Below are 17,517 nucleotides of genomic sequence, written 5' to 3'. Positions count from 1 at the left end.
TTCTGGACCATGGTCTCTGAATTTACTGTTTCATTCTCCATCCTAATGCAGAATTCCACCATATTATGGTCACTCTTCCCCAAGGGGCCTCGCACAATGAGATTGCTAATTAATCCTCTCTCATTACACAACACCCAGTCTAAGATGGCCTCCCCCCTAGTTGGTTCCTCAACATATTGGTCTAGAAAACCATCCCTTATGCACTCCAGGAAATCCTCCTCCACCGTATTGCTTCCAGTTTGGCTAGCCCAATCTATGTGCATATTAAAGTCACCCATTATAACTGCTACACCTTTATTGCATGCACCCCTAATTTCCTGTTTGATGCCCTCCCCAACATCCCTATTACTGTTTGGAGGTCTGTACACAACTCCTACTAACGTTTTTTGCCCTTTGGTGTTCTGCAGCTCTACCCATATAGATTCCACATCATCCAAGCTAATGTCTTTCCTAACTATTGCATTAATCTCCTCTTTAACCAGCAATGCTACCCCACCTCCTTTTCCTTTTATTCTATCCTTCCTGAATGTTGAATACCCCTGAATGTTGAGTTCCCAGCCCTGATCATCCTGGAGCCACGTCTCCGTAATCCCAATCACATCATATTTGTTAACATCTATTTGCACAATTAATTCATCCACCTTATTGCGGATACTCCTTGCATTAAGACACAAAGCCTTCAGGCTTGTTTTATTAACACCCTTTGTCCTTTTAGAATTTTGCTGTACAGTGGCCCTTTTTGTTCTTTGCCTTGGGTTTCTCTGCCCTACACTTTTCCTCATCTCCTTTCTGTCTTTTGCTTTTGGCTCCTTTTTGTTTCCCTCTGTCTCCCTGCATTGGTTCCCATCCCCCTGCCATATTAGTTTAAATCCTCCCCAACAGCACTAGCAAACACTCCCCCGAGGACATTGGTTCCAGTCCTGCCCAGGTGCAGACCGTCCGGTTTGTACTGGTCCCACCTCCCCCAGAACCGGTCCCAATGCCCCAGGAATTTGAATCCCTCCCTGCTGCACCACTGCTCAAGCCACGTATTCATCTGCGCTATCCTGCGATTCCTACTCTGACTATCACGTGGCACTGGTAGCAATCCCGAGATTACTACTTTTGAGGTCCTACTTTTTAATTTAGCTCCTAGCTCCTTAAATTCGTTTCGTAGGACCTCATCCCTTTTTTTGCCTATGTCGTTGGTACCAATGTGCACCACGACAACTGGCTGTTCTCCCTCCCATTTCAGAATGTCCTGCACCCGCTCCGAGACATCCTTGACCCTTGCACCAGGGAGGCAACATACCATCCTGGAGTCTCGGTTGCGGCCGCAGAAACGCCTATCTATTCCCCTCACAATTGAATCCCCTATCACTATCGCTCTCCCACTCTTTTTCTTGCCCTCCTGTGCAGCAGAGCCAGCCACGGTGCCATGAACTTGGCTGCTGCTGCCCTCCCCTGATGAGTCATTCCCCTCAACAGTACCCAAAGCGGTGTATCTGTTTTGCAGGGGGATGACCGCAGGGGACCCCTGCACTACCTTCCTTGCTCTACTCTTCCTGCTGGTCTTCCATTCCCTATCTGGCTGTGGACCCTTTCCCTGCGGTAAGACCAACTCACTACACGTGATACTCACGTCATTCTCAGCATCGTGGATGCTCCAGAGTGAATCCACCTTCAGCTCCAATTCCGTAACGCGGACCGTCAGGAGCTGGAGGCGGATACACTTCCCGCACACATAGTCGTCAGGGACACCGGAAGTGTCCCTGAGTTCCCACATGGTACAGGAGGAGCATAACACCCGACCGAGCTCTCCTGCCATGTCTTAACCCTTAGATACACTTAAACTGGTAATAACAATGTTAAAAGTTACTGACCAATATAAGAAGAAAAAGAAAAACTACTCACCAATCACCAGCCAATCACTTACCCCCTAGGCTGTGACGTCACCTTTGTTTTTTTGCCTTCTCCCTGTAGCTGCACCGGTACGCCTCTCGCCGACCCCGGACTCGCGCTGCTCCGAGCTCCCGCCTCCTCGACTGACTGCTCCGAGCTCCCGCTGGCCTTTATAGGCCTCTCGCCGACCCCGGACTCGCGCTGCTCCGAGCTCCCGCCTCCTCGACTGACTGCTCCGAGCTCCCGCTGGCCTTTATAGGCCTCTCGCCGACCCCGGACTCGCGCTGCTCCGAGCTCCCGCCTCCTCGAAGAATAAAGTGGGATTTCCATCATTCCTGAATTAAATTGTGTTGTGCGTGATTGAGCGCGGTTCTCATGAGCACGCGGGACTGGGACGGTTGTTGAAGCCACAGGTGATAGATAAGCAGGAAATAGGGAGGGAAATAAAACCAACCCAGACAAACAGACAATTTAAAACATATATATATTTATCATAATAAGAAAATAAATAAATTTACAATTTTATTGCAAAAAATTGAATTTGATTTGATTGAAATAAATAAAAAATTGTTTCTTATTCTATATATTTTTGATTGAACGAAGTCTGTGCGACTGCATGAAATCCACTGCAAATCAGGGTGTGCAGTCAGTAAATACCCAAACACAGTAAGCCCATGGTGTAAGACAAGCCACGAGGGAAGATGTGGGCAACAAAGCCCATCTTTTAAAGTCGCGAGTGCTTTTCTGCAGGATCAGAGTGAAGCTGCGTGTGCTGTGAAATAGGTCAAATGTAATAGAGCCAATGCAGGCAGAACAGAAAAAGCACATTTATTGTGAAAGTTAAAAAGTAGGGAATGTATGTAAATATATGCATATATAAATATTGATACATATATTTATATAAACAAAGCCAGTCAGTCAGTCATGTCTTGTCTTTTCTTGATTTGATTTGTATTTGAAAATAAGGGGGAAGGAGCTCATCATGTCACACAGCCCATCCGCAAGCTCTCGCTAAAATCGCTATGTTTCTAACTTATATAATTTGCCTTCTTTCACATGTGGAATAGCAAAATCCCACAGCAGATTCTTCTCCTGTCAGGCAGTCCCCGAATGCGTGTTGAATCAAATCAGTGTGGCTTCAAGTTGCATGTAATGCATTTTTCCTCCCATGACATGAAATGCACAGTAAGATCGCGCAGAACGTTTCCACGCACTCTCTCACTTACACAAACACTCCAAGAAACTAAAAATTCTGCACCCTCCAAAGGCAGTTTTTGAAATTTGAAATTTGAAATCCGGGACAGACAGCACATTCCTTTTAAACAGATACATAATGATCCGATACTGATAGCACACCATTTTGTAGAGACAGAGAATGACTCCGGGCAGACCAGCACATCACCTTAAAATGGATACAGAAACACAATGAACAAAAACAAAGCATTCTGTAAAACTGTGAAGGCCGTGAACATTCTGTGGATGAATTTCCCGGGCTCACGTTCAGTCAGATGATCATTCCGATCTTTTAAGAAAAATGTAAAGTTTACAGATTTTTCCACGAAAATAGCGCCTGGAAAAAAATAGGCAGCGAGGAAGGACAAAAGGGAATGCTTGTGATACAGTGGAGCGTAGGAGTGATTGAATAATAAATGGCACAATGCGAAAAGGCAAAGTGGGTGGTAAGCGGGCAATAAAGTAACAAAGGAAGGACCAGAGGAGGTGTTAGTGTGAACAGCAGAACCATTAGCAGACAATGGGAGCGGTGCTTATGATCCGATACGTTGAACCGACTGTTGAGGCCAGAACACTATAACATGCCTGGAATGTAGGGTTTGAACGCCTTTTAATCAGACCAGGCAGCTTGGCCACCCCGGATTGATTTCCTGCATGATTTAAATTCGGCAGCCAAGGGACCAAATCCAAAGCCAGCTTCTCACATCTTTTCAGCGCGAGAGAAACAGGACGCAATCATATTCAGGGCAGAGTCTGTTTCAAGTTGAATTTGAGATTGACGTTGAATGTATGCTTATCCCTTTGGAGGTGAGCTCATGCGTGCAGAAAGGAAGATACACTGATCAAGTATTTGCCGGAATCAAACCGGGGTTGACGTTGTCCAATGAGACGCAGAGCCGAGTACATCTGAGAGACATGAACTTTACTCAGTTCGGTGAGTTTCACTTTGCTCCTGTGAATCTCCAGGATTTTTAGACGCTGTGTGAACAACGGAGTGCAATCACACGTTTTAATTTGAAACATGTCAGTTTTCTCACATGTCGACCGGCTGAGAAGTCGTTTTTTGACTAAAAGTTGGCAGGACTCGTCCGGGATTTGAACCCGGCACCTCTCGCATTTCAATTATTATGATCCCAAAGCGAGAATCATACCCCTAGACCAACGAGCCGCCGACAGTGAAGGACGTAGCTCTCAGTTTCTGACGTTAGTTTGCTATTCGGCCCATCGTGCCTGTGCTGACTCTCTGAGACCGATCTCATGAGTCCCCCTTTCCATCGTCCTGCTCGTGTTTTCCCTTTGATGAAGTGATTATTTTTTGTGACATTACTTCACCAACGAGCTGCATCCTTTTCAGTAAAAGGTGAATTTGGCAATGAGGATAAATGTGATTGAATAAAAAAACTAGGGGAAAATGTTTAACACAATAACGACGAAGCTGGGGGCATGCCGGATCAGCAGTCCATTGCCTCAACCTGTCAGTCACCTTGTCTCCTATTTACTGCAAAGTCAGACATCCATCCCCTACTTTTTGCTTTCAAACAGAGATAATGTGCACGAAAGTCAACTTCACCGCTTGTTTTGCCCGTGGAACCAGATCGACAGTGATGAAAATGTACCATTAGCTTCTTAAAGCACACAGCCTTCCTTTACTTCAGGTGAGTGACTGTCCGAGATGGTTGGTTTTGAGGCAGAATCAAAACAAAGAATATAAAATTTCACGCGGCGCGATAGCTGACCGCTGCAGGACTAGAACCTGCAATCTTCTCATAAGATCACAGTTACAATCGAAGTCAGATAATTATCCTTTAGGCCACGCGGCCGCTATCGGCGGTACTTAATTTGTTGTTTTTTATATTGAGAGCAAATTTGGGACAAGGGTTGCATCAAGGAGTGGATATCGGAAAACATGAGCATATTTTGAGTAATGAACAGATGCGCTGCGATATGGATGTACACGGACTCAGGCAAAGTCAATGTAGCTTGAAACACAAACGTTTAACAATTCGGTTCTCACAGCTGATAATCACACTCTTTTTTAATTGTACAGGATGATCCGGATAATGAGAAAATACGTTTTAAAGGGGCAATTGATGAACCGGAACTGACAACCATCCCGTTGAAACAGACACCGAATGATCCTGGACAGGAAGCACATCCGTCTTACACAGCTGTAGAATTGCCGTTCACGGACAGCAGTTGCCTTTCAGAAGAATAAAGTGGGATTTCCATCATTCCTGAATGCAATTGTGTTGTGCGTGATTGAGCGCGGTTCTCATGAGCACGCGGGACTGGGACGGTTGTTGAAGCCACAGGTGATAGACAAGCAGGAAAGAGGGAGGGAAATAAAACCAACCCAGACAAACAGACAATTTAAAACATATATATATTTATCACAATAAGAAAATAAATAAATTTACAATTTCATTGCAAAAAATTGAATTTGATTTGATTGAAATAAATACAAAATTGTTTCTTAATCTATATATTTTTGATTGAACGAAGTCTGTGCGACTGCATGAAATCCACTGCAAATCAGGGTGTGCAGTCAGTAAATACCCAAACACAGTAAGCCCATGGTGTAAGACAAGCCACGAGGGAAGATGTGGGCAACAAAGCCCATCTTTTAAAGTCGCGAGTGCTTTTCTGCAGGATCAGAGTGAAGCTGCGTGTGCTGTGAAATAGGTCAAATGTAATAGAGCCAATGCAGGCAGAACAGAAAAAGCACATTTATTGTGAAAGTTAAAAAGTAGGGAATGTATGTAAATATATGCATATATAAATATTGATACATATATTTATATAAACAAAGTCAGTCAGTCAGTCATGTCTTGTCTTGTCTTGATTTGATTTGTATTTGAAAATAATGGGGAAGGAGCTCAGCATGTTACACAGCCCTTCCGCAAGCTCTCGCTAAAATCGCTATGTTTCTAACTTATATAATTTGCCTTCTTTCACATGTGGAATAGCAAAATCCCACAGCAGATTCTTCTCCTGTCAGGCAGTCCCCGAATGCGTGTTGAATCAAATCAGTGTGGCTTCAAGTTGCATGTAATGCATTTTTCCTCCCATGACATGAAATGCACAGTAAGATCGCGCAGAACGTTTCCACGCACTCTCTCACTTACACAAACACTCCAAGAAACTAAAAATTCTGCACCCTCCAAAGGCAGTTTTTGAAATTTGAAATTTGAAATCCGGGACAGACAGCACATTCCTTTTAAACAGATAGATAATGATCCGATACTGATAGCACACCATTTTGTAGAGACAGAGAATGAGTCCGGGCAGACCAGCACATCACCTTAAAATGGATACAGAAACACAATGAACAAAAACAAAGCATTCTGTAAAACTCTGCAGGCCGTGCACATTCTGTGGATGAATTTCCCGGGCTCACGTTCAGTCAGATGATCATTCCGATCTTTTAAGAAAAATGTAAAGTTTACAGATTTTTCCACGAAAGTAGCGCCTGGAAAAAAATAGGCAGCGAGGAAGGACAAAAGGGAATGCTTGTGATACAGTGGAGCGTAGGAGTGATTGAATAATAAATGGCACAATGCGAAAAGGCAAAGTGGGTGGTAAGCGGGCAATAAAGTAACAAAGGATGGACCAGAGGAGGTGTTAGTGTGAACAGCAGAACCATTAGCAGACAATGGGAGCGGTGCTTATGATCCGATACGTTGAACCGAATGTTGAGGCCAGAACACTATAACATGCCTGGAATGTAGGGTTTGAACGCCTTTTAATCAGACCAGGCAGCTTGGCCACCCCGGATTGATTTCCTGCATGATTTAAATTCGGCAGCCAAGGGACCAAATCCAAAGCCAGCTTCTCACATCTTTTCAGCGCGAGAGAAACAGGACGCAATCATATTCAGGGCAGAGTCTGTTTCAAGTTGAATTTGAGATTGACGTTGAATGTATGCTTATCCCTTTGGAGGTGAGCTCATGCGTGCAGAAAGGAAGATACACTGATCAAGTATTTGCCGGAATCAAACCGGGGTTGACGTTGTCCAATGAGACGCAGAGCCGAGTACATCTGAGAGACATGAACTTTACTCAGTTCGGTGAGTTTCACTTTGCTCCTGTGAATCTCCAGGATTTTTAGACGCTGTGTGAACAACGGAGTGCAATCACACGTTTTAATTTGAAACATGTCAGTTTTCTCACATGTCGACCGGCTGAGAAGTCGTTTTTTGACTAAAAGTTGGCAGGGCTCGTCCGGGATTTGAACCCGGGACCTCTCGCATTTCAATTATTATGATCCCAAAGCGAGAATCATACCCCTAGACCAACGAGCCGCCGACAGTGAAGGACGTAGCTCTCAGTTTCTGACGTTAGTTTGCTATTCGGCCCATCGTGCCTGTGCTGACTCTCAGAGACCGATCTCATGAGTCCCCCTTTCCATCGTCCTGCTCGTGGTTTCCCTTTGATGAAGTGATTATTTTTTGTGACATTACTTCACCAACGACCTGCATCCTTTTCAGTAAAAGGTGAATTTGGCAATGAGGATAAATGTGATTGAATAAAAAAACTAGGGGAAAATGTTTAACACAATAACGACGAAGCTGGGGGCATACGGGATCAGCAGTCCATTGCCTCAACCTGTCAGTCACCTTGTCTCATATTTACTGCAAAGTCAGACATCCATCCCCTACTTTTTGCTTTCAAACAGAGATAATGTGCACGAAAGTCTACTTCACCGCTTGTTTTGCCCGTGCAACCAGATCGACAGTGATGAAAATGTACCATTAGCTTCTTAAAGCACACAGCCTTCCTTTACTTCAGGTGAGTGACTGTCCGAGATGGTTGGTTTTGAGGCAGAATCAAAACAAATAATATAAAATTTCACCGGCGCGATAGCTGACCGCTGCAGGACTAGAACCTGCAATCTTCTCATAAGATCACAGTTACAATCGAAGTCAGACACCTTATCCTTTAGGCCACGCGGCCGCTATCGGCGGTGCTTAATTTGTTGTTTTTTATATTGAGAGCAAATTTGGGACAAGGGTTGCATCAAGGAGTGGATATCGGAAAACATGAGCATATTTTGAGTAATGAACAGATGCGCTGCGATATGGATGTAGACGGACACAGGCAAAGTCAATGTAGCTTGAAACACAAACGTTTAACAATTCGGTTCTCACAGCTGATAATCACACTCTTTTTTAATTGTACAGGATGATCCGGATAATGAGAAAATACGTTTTAAAGGGGTAATTGATGAACCGGAACTGACAACCATCCCGTTGAAACAGACACCGAATGATCCTGGACAGGAAGCACATCCGTCTTACACAGCTGTAGAATTGCCGTTCACGGACAGCAGTTGCCTTTCAGAAGAATAAAGTGGGATTTCCATCATTCCTGAATGCAATTGTGTTGTGCGTGATTGAGCGCGGTTCTCATGAGCACGCGGGACTGGGACGGTTGTTGAAGCCACAGGTGATAGACAAGCAGGAAAGAGGGAGGGAAATAAAACCAACCCAGACAAACAGACAATTTAAAACATATATATATATATCACAATAAGAAAATAAATAAATTTACAATTTTATTGCAAAAAATTGAATTTGATTTGATTGAAATAAATACAAAATTGTTTCTTAATCTATATATTTTTGATTGAACGAAGTCTGTGCGACTGCATGAAATCCACTGCAAATCAGGGTGTGCAGTCAGTAAATACCCAAACACAGTAAGCCCATGGTGTAAGACAAGTCACAAGGGAAGATGTGGGCAACAAAGGCCATCTTTTAAAGTCGCGATTGCTTTTCTGCAGGATCAGACAGAAGCTGCGTGTGCTGTGAAAGAGGTCAAATGTAATAGAGCCAATGCAGGCAGAACAGAAAAGCACATTTATTGTCAAAGTTAAAAAGTAGGGAATGTATGTAAACATATGCATATATAAATATTGATACATATATTTATATAAACAAAGTCAGTCAGTCAGTCATGTCTTGTCTTGTCTTGATTTGATTTGTATTTGAAAATAAGGGGGAAGGAGCTCATCATGTCACACAGCGCATCCGCAAGCTCTCGCTAAAATCGCTATGTTTCTAACTTATATAATTTGCCTTCTTTCACATGTGGAATAGCAAAATCCCACAGCAGATTCTTCTCCTGTCAGGCAGTCCCCGAATGCGTGTTGAATCAAATCAGTGTGGCATCAAGTTGCATGTAATGCATTTTTCCTCCCATGACATGAAATGCACAGTAAGATCGCGCAGAACGTTTCCACGCACTCTCTCACTTACACAAACACTCCAACAAACTAAAAATTCTGCACCCTCCAAAGGCAGTTTTTGAAATTTGAAATTTGAAATCCGGGACCGACAGCACATTCCTTTTAAACAGATAGATAATGATCCGATACTGATAGCACACCATTTTGGAGAGACAGAGAATGATCCGGGCAGACCAGCACATCACCTTAAAAGGGATACAGAAACACAATGAACAAAAACAAATCATTCTGTAAAACTCAGCAGGCCGTGAACATTCTGTGGATGAATTTCCAGGGCTCACGTTCAGTCAGATGATCATTCCGATCTTTTAAGAAAAATGTAAAGTTTACAGATTTTTCCACGAAAATAGCGCCTGGAAAAAAATAGGCAGCGAGGAAGGACAAAAGGGAATGTTTGTGATACAGTGGAGCGTAGGCGTGATTGAATAATAAATGGCACAATGCGAAAAGGCAAAGTGGGTGGTAAGCGGGCAATAAAGTAACAAAGGATGGACCAGAGGATGTGTTAGTGTGAACAGCAGAACCATTAGCAGACAATGGGAGCGGTGCTTATGATCCGATACGTTGAACAGAATGTTGAGGCCAGAACACTATAACATGCCTGGAATGTAGGGTTTGAACGCCTTTTAATCAGACCAGGCAGCTTGGCCACCCCGGATTGATTTCCTGCATGATTTAAATTCGGCAGCCAAGGGACCAAATCCAAAGCCAGCTTCTCACATCTTTTCAGCGCGAGAGAAAGAGGACGCAATCATATTCAGGGCAGAGTCTGTTTCAAGTTGAATTTGAGATTGACGTTGAATGTATGCTTATCCCTTTGGAGGTGAGCTCATGTGTGCAGAAAGGAAGATACACTGATCAAGTATTTGCCGGAATCAAACCGGGGTTTAGGTTGTCCAATGAGACGCAGAGCCGAATACATCTGAGAGATATGAATTTTACTCAGTTCGGTGAGTTTCACTTTGCTCCTGTGAATCTCCAGGATTTTTAGACGCTGTGTGAACAACGGAGTGCAATCACACGTTTTAATTTGAAACATGTCAGTTTTCTCACATGTCGACCGGCTGAGAAGTCGTTTTTTGACTAAAAGTTGGCAGGGCTCGTACGGGATTTGAACCCGGGATCTCTCGCATTTCAATTATTATGATCCCAAAGCGAGAATCATAACCCTAGACCAACGAGCCACCGACAGTGAGAAACGTAGCTCTCAGTTGCTGACGTTAGTTTGCTATTCGGCCCATCGTGCCTGTGCTGACTCTCAGATTCCGATCTCATTAGTCCCCCTCTTCATCGTCCTGCTAATGTTTTCCCTTTGATGAAGTGATTATTTTTTGTGACATTACTTCACCAACGAGTTGCATCCTTTTCAGTAAAAGGTGAATTTGGCAATGAGGATAAATGTGATTGAATAAAAAAACGAGGGGAAAGTGTTTAACACAATAACGACGAAGCTGGGGGCATACTGGATCAGCAGTCCATTGCCTCAACCTGTCAGTCACCTTGTCTCCGATTTACTGCAAAGTCAGACATCCATCCCCTACTTTTTGCTTTCAAACAGAGATAATGTGCACGAAAGTCTACTTCACCGCTTGTTTTGCCCGTGCAACCAGATCGACAGTGATGAAAATGTACCATTAGCTTCTTAAAGCACACAGCTTTCCTTTACTTCAGGTGAGTGACTGTCCGAGATGGTTGGTTTTGAGGCAGAATCAAAACAAAGAATATAAAATTTCACGCGGCGCGATAGCTGACCGCTGCAGGACTAGAACCTGCAATCTTCTCATAAGATCACAGTTACAATCGAAGTCAGACACCTTATCCTTTAGGCCACGCGGCCGCTATCGGCGGTACTTAATTTGTTGTTTTTTATATTGAGAGCAAATTTGGGACAAGGGTTGCATCAAGGAGTGCATATCGGAAAACATGAGCATATTTTGAGTAATGAACAGATGCGCTGCGATATGGATGTACACGGACACAGGCAAAGTCAATGTAGCTTGAAACACAAAAGTTTAACAATTCGGTTCTCACAGCTGATAATCACACTCCTTTTTAATTGTACAGGATGATCCGGATAATGAGAAAATACGTTTAAAAGGGGCAATTGATGAACCGGAACTGACAACCATCCCGTTGAAACAGACACAGAATGATCCTGGACAGGAAGCACATCCGTCTTACACAGCTGTAGAATTGCCGTTCACGGACAGCAGTTGCCTTTCAGAAGAATAAAGTGGGATTTCCATCATTCCTGAATGCAATTGTGTTGTGCGTGATTGAGCGCGGTTCTCATGAGCACGCGGGACTGGGACGGTTGTTGAAGCCACAGGTGATAGACAAGCAGGAAATAGGGAGGGAAATAAAACCAACCCAGACAAACAGACAATTTAAAACATATATATATTTATCATAATAAGAAAATAAATAAATTTACAATTTTATTGTAAAAAATTGAATTTGATTTGATTGAAATAAATAAAAAATTGTTTCTTAATCTATATATTTTTGATTGAACGAAGTCTGTGCGACTGCATGAAATCCACTGCAAATCAGGGTGTGCAGTCAGTAAATACCCAAACACAGTAAGCCCATGGTGTAAGACAAGCCACGAGGGAAGATGTGGGCAACAAAGCCCATCTTTTAAAGTCGCGAGTGCTTTTCTGCAGGATCAGAGTGAAGCTGCGTGTGCTGTGAAATAGGTCAAATGTAATAGAGCCAATGCAGGCAGAACAGAAAAAGCACATTTATTGTGAAAGTTAAAAAGTAGGGAATGTATGTAAATATATGCATATATAAATATTGATACATATATTTATATAAACAAAGTCAGTCAGTCAGTCATGTCTTGTCTTGTCTTGATTTGATTTGTATTTGAAAATAAGGGGGAAGGAGCTCATCATGTCACACAGCCCATCCGCAAGCTCTCGCTAAAATCGCTATGTTTCTAACTTATATAATTTGCCTTCTTTCACATGTGGAATAGCAAAATCCCACAGCAGATTCTTCTCCTGTCAGGCAGTCCCCGAATGCGTGTTGAATCAAATCAGTGTGGCTTCAAGTTGCATGTAATGCATTTTTCCTCCCATGACATGAAATGCACAGTAAGATTGCGCAGAACGTTTCCACGCACTCTCTCACTTACACAAACACTCCAAGAAACTAAAAATTCTGCACCCTACAAAGGCAGTTTTTGAAATTTGAAATTTGAAATCCGGGACCGACAGCACATTCCTTTTAAACAGATAGATAATGATCCGATACTGATAGCACACCATTTTGGAGAGACAGAGAATGACCCCGGGCAGACCAGCACATCACCTTAAAAGGGATACAGAAACACAATGAACAAAAACAAAGCATTGTGTAAAACTCAGCAGGCCGTGAACATTCTGTGGATGAATTTCCCGGGCTCACGTTCAGTCAGATGATCATTCCGATCTTTTAAGAAAAATGTAAAGTTTACAGATTTTTCCACGAAAATAGCGCCTGGAAAAAAATAGGCAGCGAGGAAGGACAAAAGGGAATGCTTGTGATACAGTGGAGCGTAGGAGTGATTGAATAATAAATGGCACAATGCGAAAAGGCAAAGTGGGTGGTAAGCGGGCAATAAAGTAACAAAGGAAGGACCAGAGGAGGTGTTAGTGTGAACAGCAGAACCATTAGCAGACAATGGGAGCGGTGCTTATGATCCGATACGTTGAACCGAATGTTGAGGCCAGAACACTATAACATGCCTGGAATGTAGGGTTTGAACGCCTTTTAATCAGACCAGGCAGCTTGGCCACCCCGGATTGATTTCCTGCATGATTTAAATTCGGCAGCCAAGGGACTAAATCCAAAGCCAGCTTCTCACATCTTTTCAGCGCGAGAGAAACAGGACGCAATCATATTCAGGGCAGAGTCTGTTTCAAGTTGAATTTGAGATTGACGTTGAATGTATGCTTATCCCTTTGGAGGTGAGCTCATGCGTGCAGAAAGGAAGATACACTGATCAAGCATTTGCCGGAATCAAACCGGGGTTGACGTTGTCCAATGAGACGCAGAGACGAGTATATCTGAGAGACATGAACTTTGCTCAGTTCGGTGAGTTTCACTTTGACCTGTGAATCTCCAGGATTTTTAGACGCTGTGTGAACAACGGAGTGCAATCACACGTTTTAATTTGAAACATGACAGTTTTCTCACATGTCGACCGGCTGAGAAGTCGTTTTTTGACTAAAAGTTGGCAGGGCTCGTCCGGGATTTGAACCCGGGACCTCTCGCATTTCAATTATTATGATCCCAAAGCGAGAATCATACCCCTAGAACAACGAGCCGCCGACAGTGAAGGACGTAGCTCTCAGTTTCTGACGTTAGTTTGCTATTCGGCCCATCGTGCCTGTGCTGACTCTCAGAGACCGATCTCATGAGTCCCCCTTTCCATCGTCCTGCTCGTGTTTTCCCTTTGATGAAGTGATTATTTTTTGTGACATTACTTCACCAACGAGTTGCATCCTTTTCAGTAAAAGGTGAATTTGGCAATGAGGATAAATGTGATTGAATAAAAAAACGAGGGGAAAGTGTTTAACACAATAACGACGAAGCTGGGGGCATACGGGATCAGCAGTCCATTGCCTCAACCTGTCAGTCACCTTGTCTCCTATTTACTGGACAGTCAGACATCCATCCCCTACTTTTTGCTTTCAAACAGAGATAATGTGCACGAAAGTCTACTTCACCGCTTGTTTTGCCCGTGCAACCAGATCGACAGTGATGAAAATGTACCATTAGCTTCTTAAAGCACACAGCCTTCCTTTACTTCAGGTGAGTGACTGTCCGAGATGGTTGGTTTTGAGGCAGAATCAAAACAAAGAATATAAAATTTCACGCGGCGCGATAGCTGACCGCTGCAGGACTAGAACCTGCAATCTTCTCATAAGATCACAGTTACAATCGAAGTCAGACAACTTATCCTTTAGGCCACGCGGCCGCTATCGGCGGTACTTAATTTGTTGTTTTTTATATTGAGAGCAAATTTGGGACAAGGGTTGCATCAAGGAGTGCATATCGGAAAACATGAGCATATTTTGAGTAATGAACAGTTGCGCTGCGATATGGATGTACACGGACACAGGCAAAGTCAATGTAGCTTGAAACACAAACGTTTAACAATTCGGTTCTCACAGCTGATAATCACACTCTTTTTTAATTGTACAGGATGATCCGGATAATGAGAAAATACGTTTTAAAGGGGCAATTGATGAACCGGAACTGACAACCATCCCGTTGAAACAGACACCGAATGATCCTGGACAGGAAGCACATCCGTCTTACACAGCTGTAGAATTGCCGTTCACGGACAGCAGTTGCCTTTCAGAAGAATAAAGTGGTATTTCCATCATTCCTGAATGCAATTGTGTTGTGCGTGATTGAGCGCGGTTCTCATGAGCACGCGGGACTGGGACGGTTGTTGAAGCCACAGGTGATAGACAAGCAGGAAAGAGGGAGGGAAATAAAACCAACCCAGACAAACAGACAATTTAAAACATATATATATTTATCACAATAAGAAAATAAATACATTTACAATTTTATTGCAAAAAATTGAATTTGATTTGATTGAAATAAATACAAAATTGTTTCTTAATCTATATATTTTTGATTGAACGAAGTCTGTGCGACTGCATGAAATCCACTGCAAATCAGGGTGTGCAGTCAGTAAATACCCAAACACAGTAAGCCCATGGTGTAAGACAAGCCACAAGGGAAGATGTGGGCAACAAAGGCCATCTTTTAAAGTCGCGATTGCTTTTCTGCAGGATCAGACAGAAGCTGCGTGTGCTGTGAAAGAGGTCAAATGTAATAGAGCCAATGCAGGCAGAACAGAAAAGCACATTTATAGTCAAAGTTAAAAAGTAGGGAATGTATGTAAATATATGCATATATAAATATTGATACATATATTTATATAAACAAAGTCAGTCAGTCAGTCATGGCTTGTCTTGTCTTGATTTGATTTGTATTTGAAAATAAGGGGGAAGGAGCTCATCATGTCACACAGCTCTCGCTAAAATCGCTATGTTTCTAACTTATATAATTTGCCTTCTTTCACATGTGGAATAGCAAAATCCCACGGCAGATTCTTCTCCTGTCAGGCAGTCCCCGAATGCGTGTTGAATCAAATCAGTGTGGCTTCAAGTTGCATGTAATGCATTTTTCCTCCCATGACATGAAATGCACAGTAAGATCGCGCAGAACGTTTCCACGCACTCTCTCACTTACACACACACTCCAACAAACTAAAAATTCTGCACCCTCCAAAGGCAGTTTTTGAAATTTGAAATTTGAAATCCGGGACAGACAGCACATTCCTTTTAAACAGATAGATAATGATCCGATACTGATAGCACACCATTTTGTAGAGACAGAGAATGACCCCGGGCAGACCAGCACATCACCTTAAAATGGATACAGAAACACAATGAACAAAAACAAAGCATTCTGTAAAATCCAGCAGGCCGTGAACATTCTGTGGATGAATTTCCCGGGCTCACGTTCAGTCAGATGATCATTCCGATCTTTTAAGAAAAATGTAAAGTTTACAGATTTTTCCACGAAAATAGCGCCTGGAAAAAAATAGGCAGCGAGGAAGGACAAAAGGGAATGCTTGTGATACAGTGGAGCGTAGGAGTGATTGAATAATAAATGGCACAATGCGAAAAGGCAAAGTGGGTGGTAAGCGGGCAATAAAGTAACAAAGGATGGACAAGAGGAGGTGTTAGTGTGAACAGCAGAACCATTAGCAGACAATGGGAGCGGTGCTTATGATCCGATACGTTGAACCGAATGTTGAGGCCAGAACACTATAACATGCCTGGAATGTAGGGTTTGAACGCCTTTTAATCAGACCAGGCAGCTTGGCCACCCCGGATTGATTTCCTGCATGATTTAAATTCGGCAGCCAAGGGACTAAATCCAAAGCCAGCTTCTCACATCTTTTCAGCGCGAGAGAAACAGGACGCAATCATATTCAGGGCAGAGTCTGTTTCAAGTTGAATTTGAGATTGACGTTGAATGTATGCTTATCCCTTTGGAGGTGAGCTGATGCGTGCAGAAAGGAAGATACACTGATCAAGTATTTACCGGAATCAAACCGGGGTTTAGGTTGTCCAATGAGACGCAGAGCCGAGTACATCTGAGAGACATGAACTTGACTCAGTTCGGTGAGTTTCACTTTGCTCCTGTGAATCTCCAGGATTTTTAGACGCTGTGTGAACAAAGGAGTGCAATCACACGTTTTAATTTGAAACATGTCAGTTTTCTCACATGTCGACCGGCTGAGAAGTCGTTTTTTGACTAAAAGTTGGCAGGGCTCGTCCGGGATTTGAACCCGGGACCTCTCGCATTTCAATTATTATGATCCCAAAGCGAGAATCATACCCCTAGACCAACGAGCCGCCGACAGTGAAGGACGTAGCTCTCAGTTTCTGACGTTAGTTTGCTATTCGGCCCATCGTGCCTGTGCTGACTCTCAGAGACCGATCTCATGAGTCCCCCTTTCCATCGTCCTGCTCGTGTTGTCCCTTTGATGAAGTGATTATTTATTGTGACATTACTTCACCAACGAGCTGCATCCTTTTCAGTAAAAGGTGAATTTGGCAATGAGGATAAATGTGATTGAATAAAAAAACTAGGGGAAAATGTTTAACACAATAACGACGAAGCTGGGTGCATACGGGATCAGCAGTCCATTGCCTCAACCTGTCAGTCACCTTGTCTCCGATTTACTGCAAAGTCAGACATCCATCCCCTACTTTTTGCTTTCAAACAGAGATAATGTGCACGAAAGTCTACTTCACCGCTTGTTTTGCCCGTGCAACCAGATCGACAGTGATGAAAATGTACCATTAGCTTCTTAAAGCACACAGCCTTCCTTTACTTCAGGTGAGTGACTGTCCGAGATGGTTGGTTTTGAGGCAGAATCAAAACAAAGAATATAAAATTTCACGCGGCGCGATAGCTGACCGCTGCAGGACTAGAACCTGCAATCTTCTCATAAGATCACAGTTACAATCGAAGTCAGACACCTTATCCTTTAGGCCACGCGGCCGCTATCGGCGGTACTTAATTTGTTGTTTTTCATATTGAGAGCAAATTTGGGACAAGGGTTGCATCAAG

At 43.2% G+C, this 17,517-nt stretch overlaps 3 non-coding genes across 3 annotated transcripts; all 3 read right to left on the bottom strand.

Annotated features, from left to right (window-relative positions):
• Positions 1–4,194: 4,194 nt before the first annotated feature.
• Positions 4,195–4,282, bottom strand: trnap-ugg (transfer RNA proline (anticodon UGG)). Its single transcript is given in 2 exon segments — positions 4,195–4,230; positions 4,247–4,282. It is a non-coding gene; the product is annotated as a tRNA-Pro (tRNA).
• A 3,044-nt stretch (positions 4,283–7,326) lies between these two features.
• On the bottom strand, positions 7,327–7,414 carry trnap-ugg (transfer RNA proline (anticodon UGG)). Its single transcript is given in 2 exon segments — positions 7,327–7,362; positions 7,379–7,414. It is a non-coding gene; the product is annotated as a tRNA-Pro (tRNA).
• A 9,294-nt stretch (positions 7,415–16,708) lies between these two features.
• Positions 16,709–16,796, bottom strand: trnap-ugg (transfer RNA proline (anticodon UGG)). Its single transcript is given in 2 exon segments — positions 16,709–16,744; positions 16,761–16,796. It is a non-coding gene; the product is annotated as a tRNA-Pro (tRNA).
• Positions 16,797–17,517: the final 721 nt, after the last annotated feature.

This window comes from Pristiophorus japonicus, unplaced genomic scaffold (genome assembly GCF_044704955.1).
Source record: "Pristiophorus japonicus isolate sPriJap1 unplaced genomic scaffold, sPriJap1.hap1 HAP1_SCAFFOLD_61, whole genome shotgun sequence".
NCBI classification, from domain to species: Eukaryota; Metazoa; Chordata; class Chondrichthyes; family Pristiophoridae; genus Pristiophorus; species Pristiophorus japonicus.
This window is presented reverse-complemented; position numbering and strand designations above follow the sequence as displayed.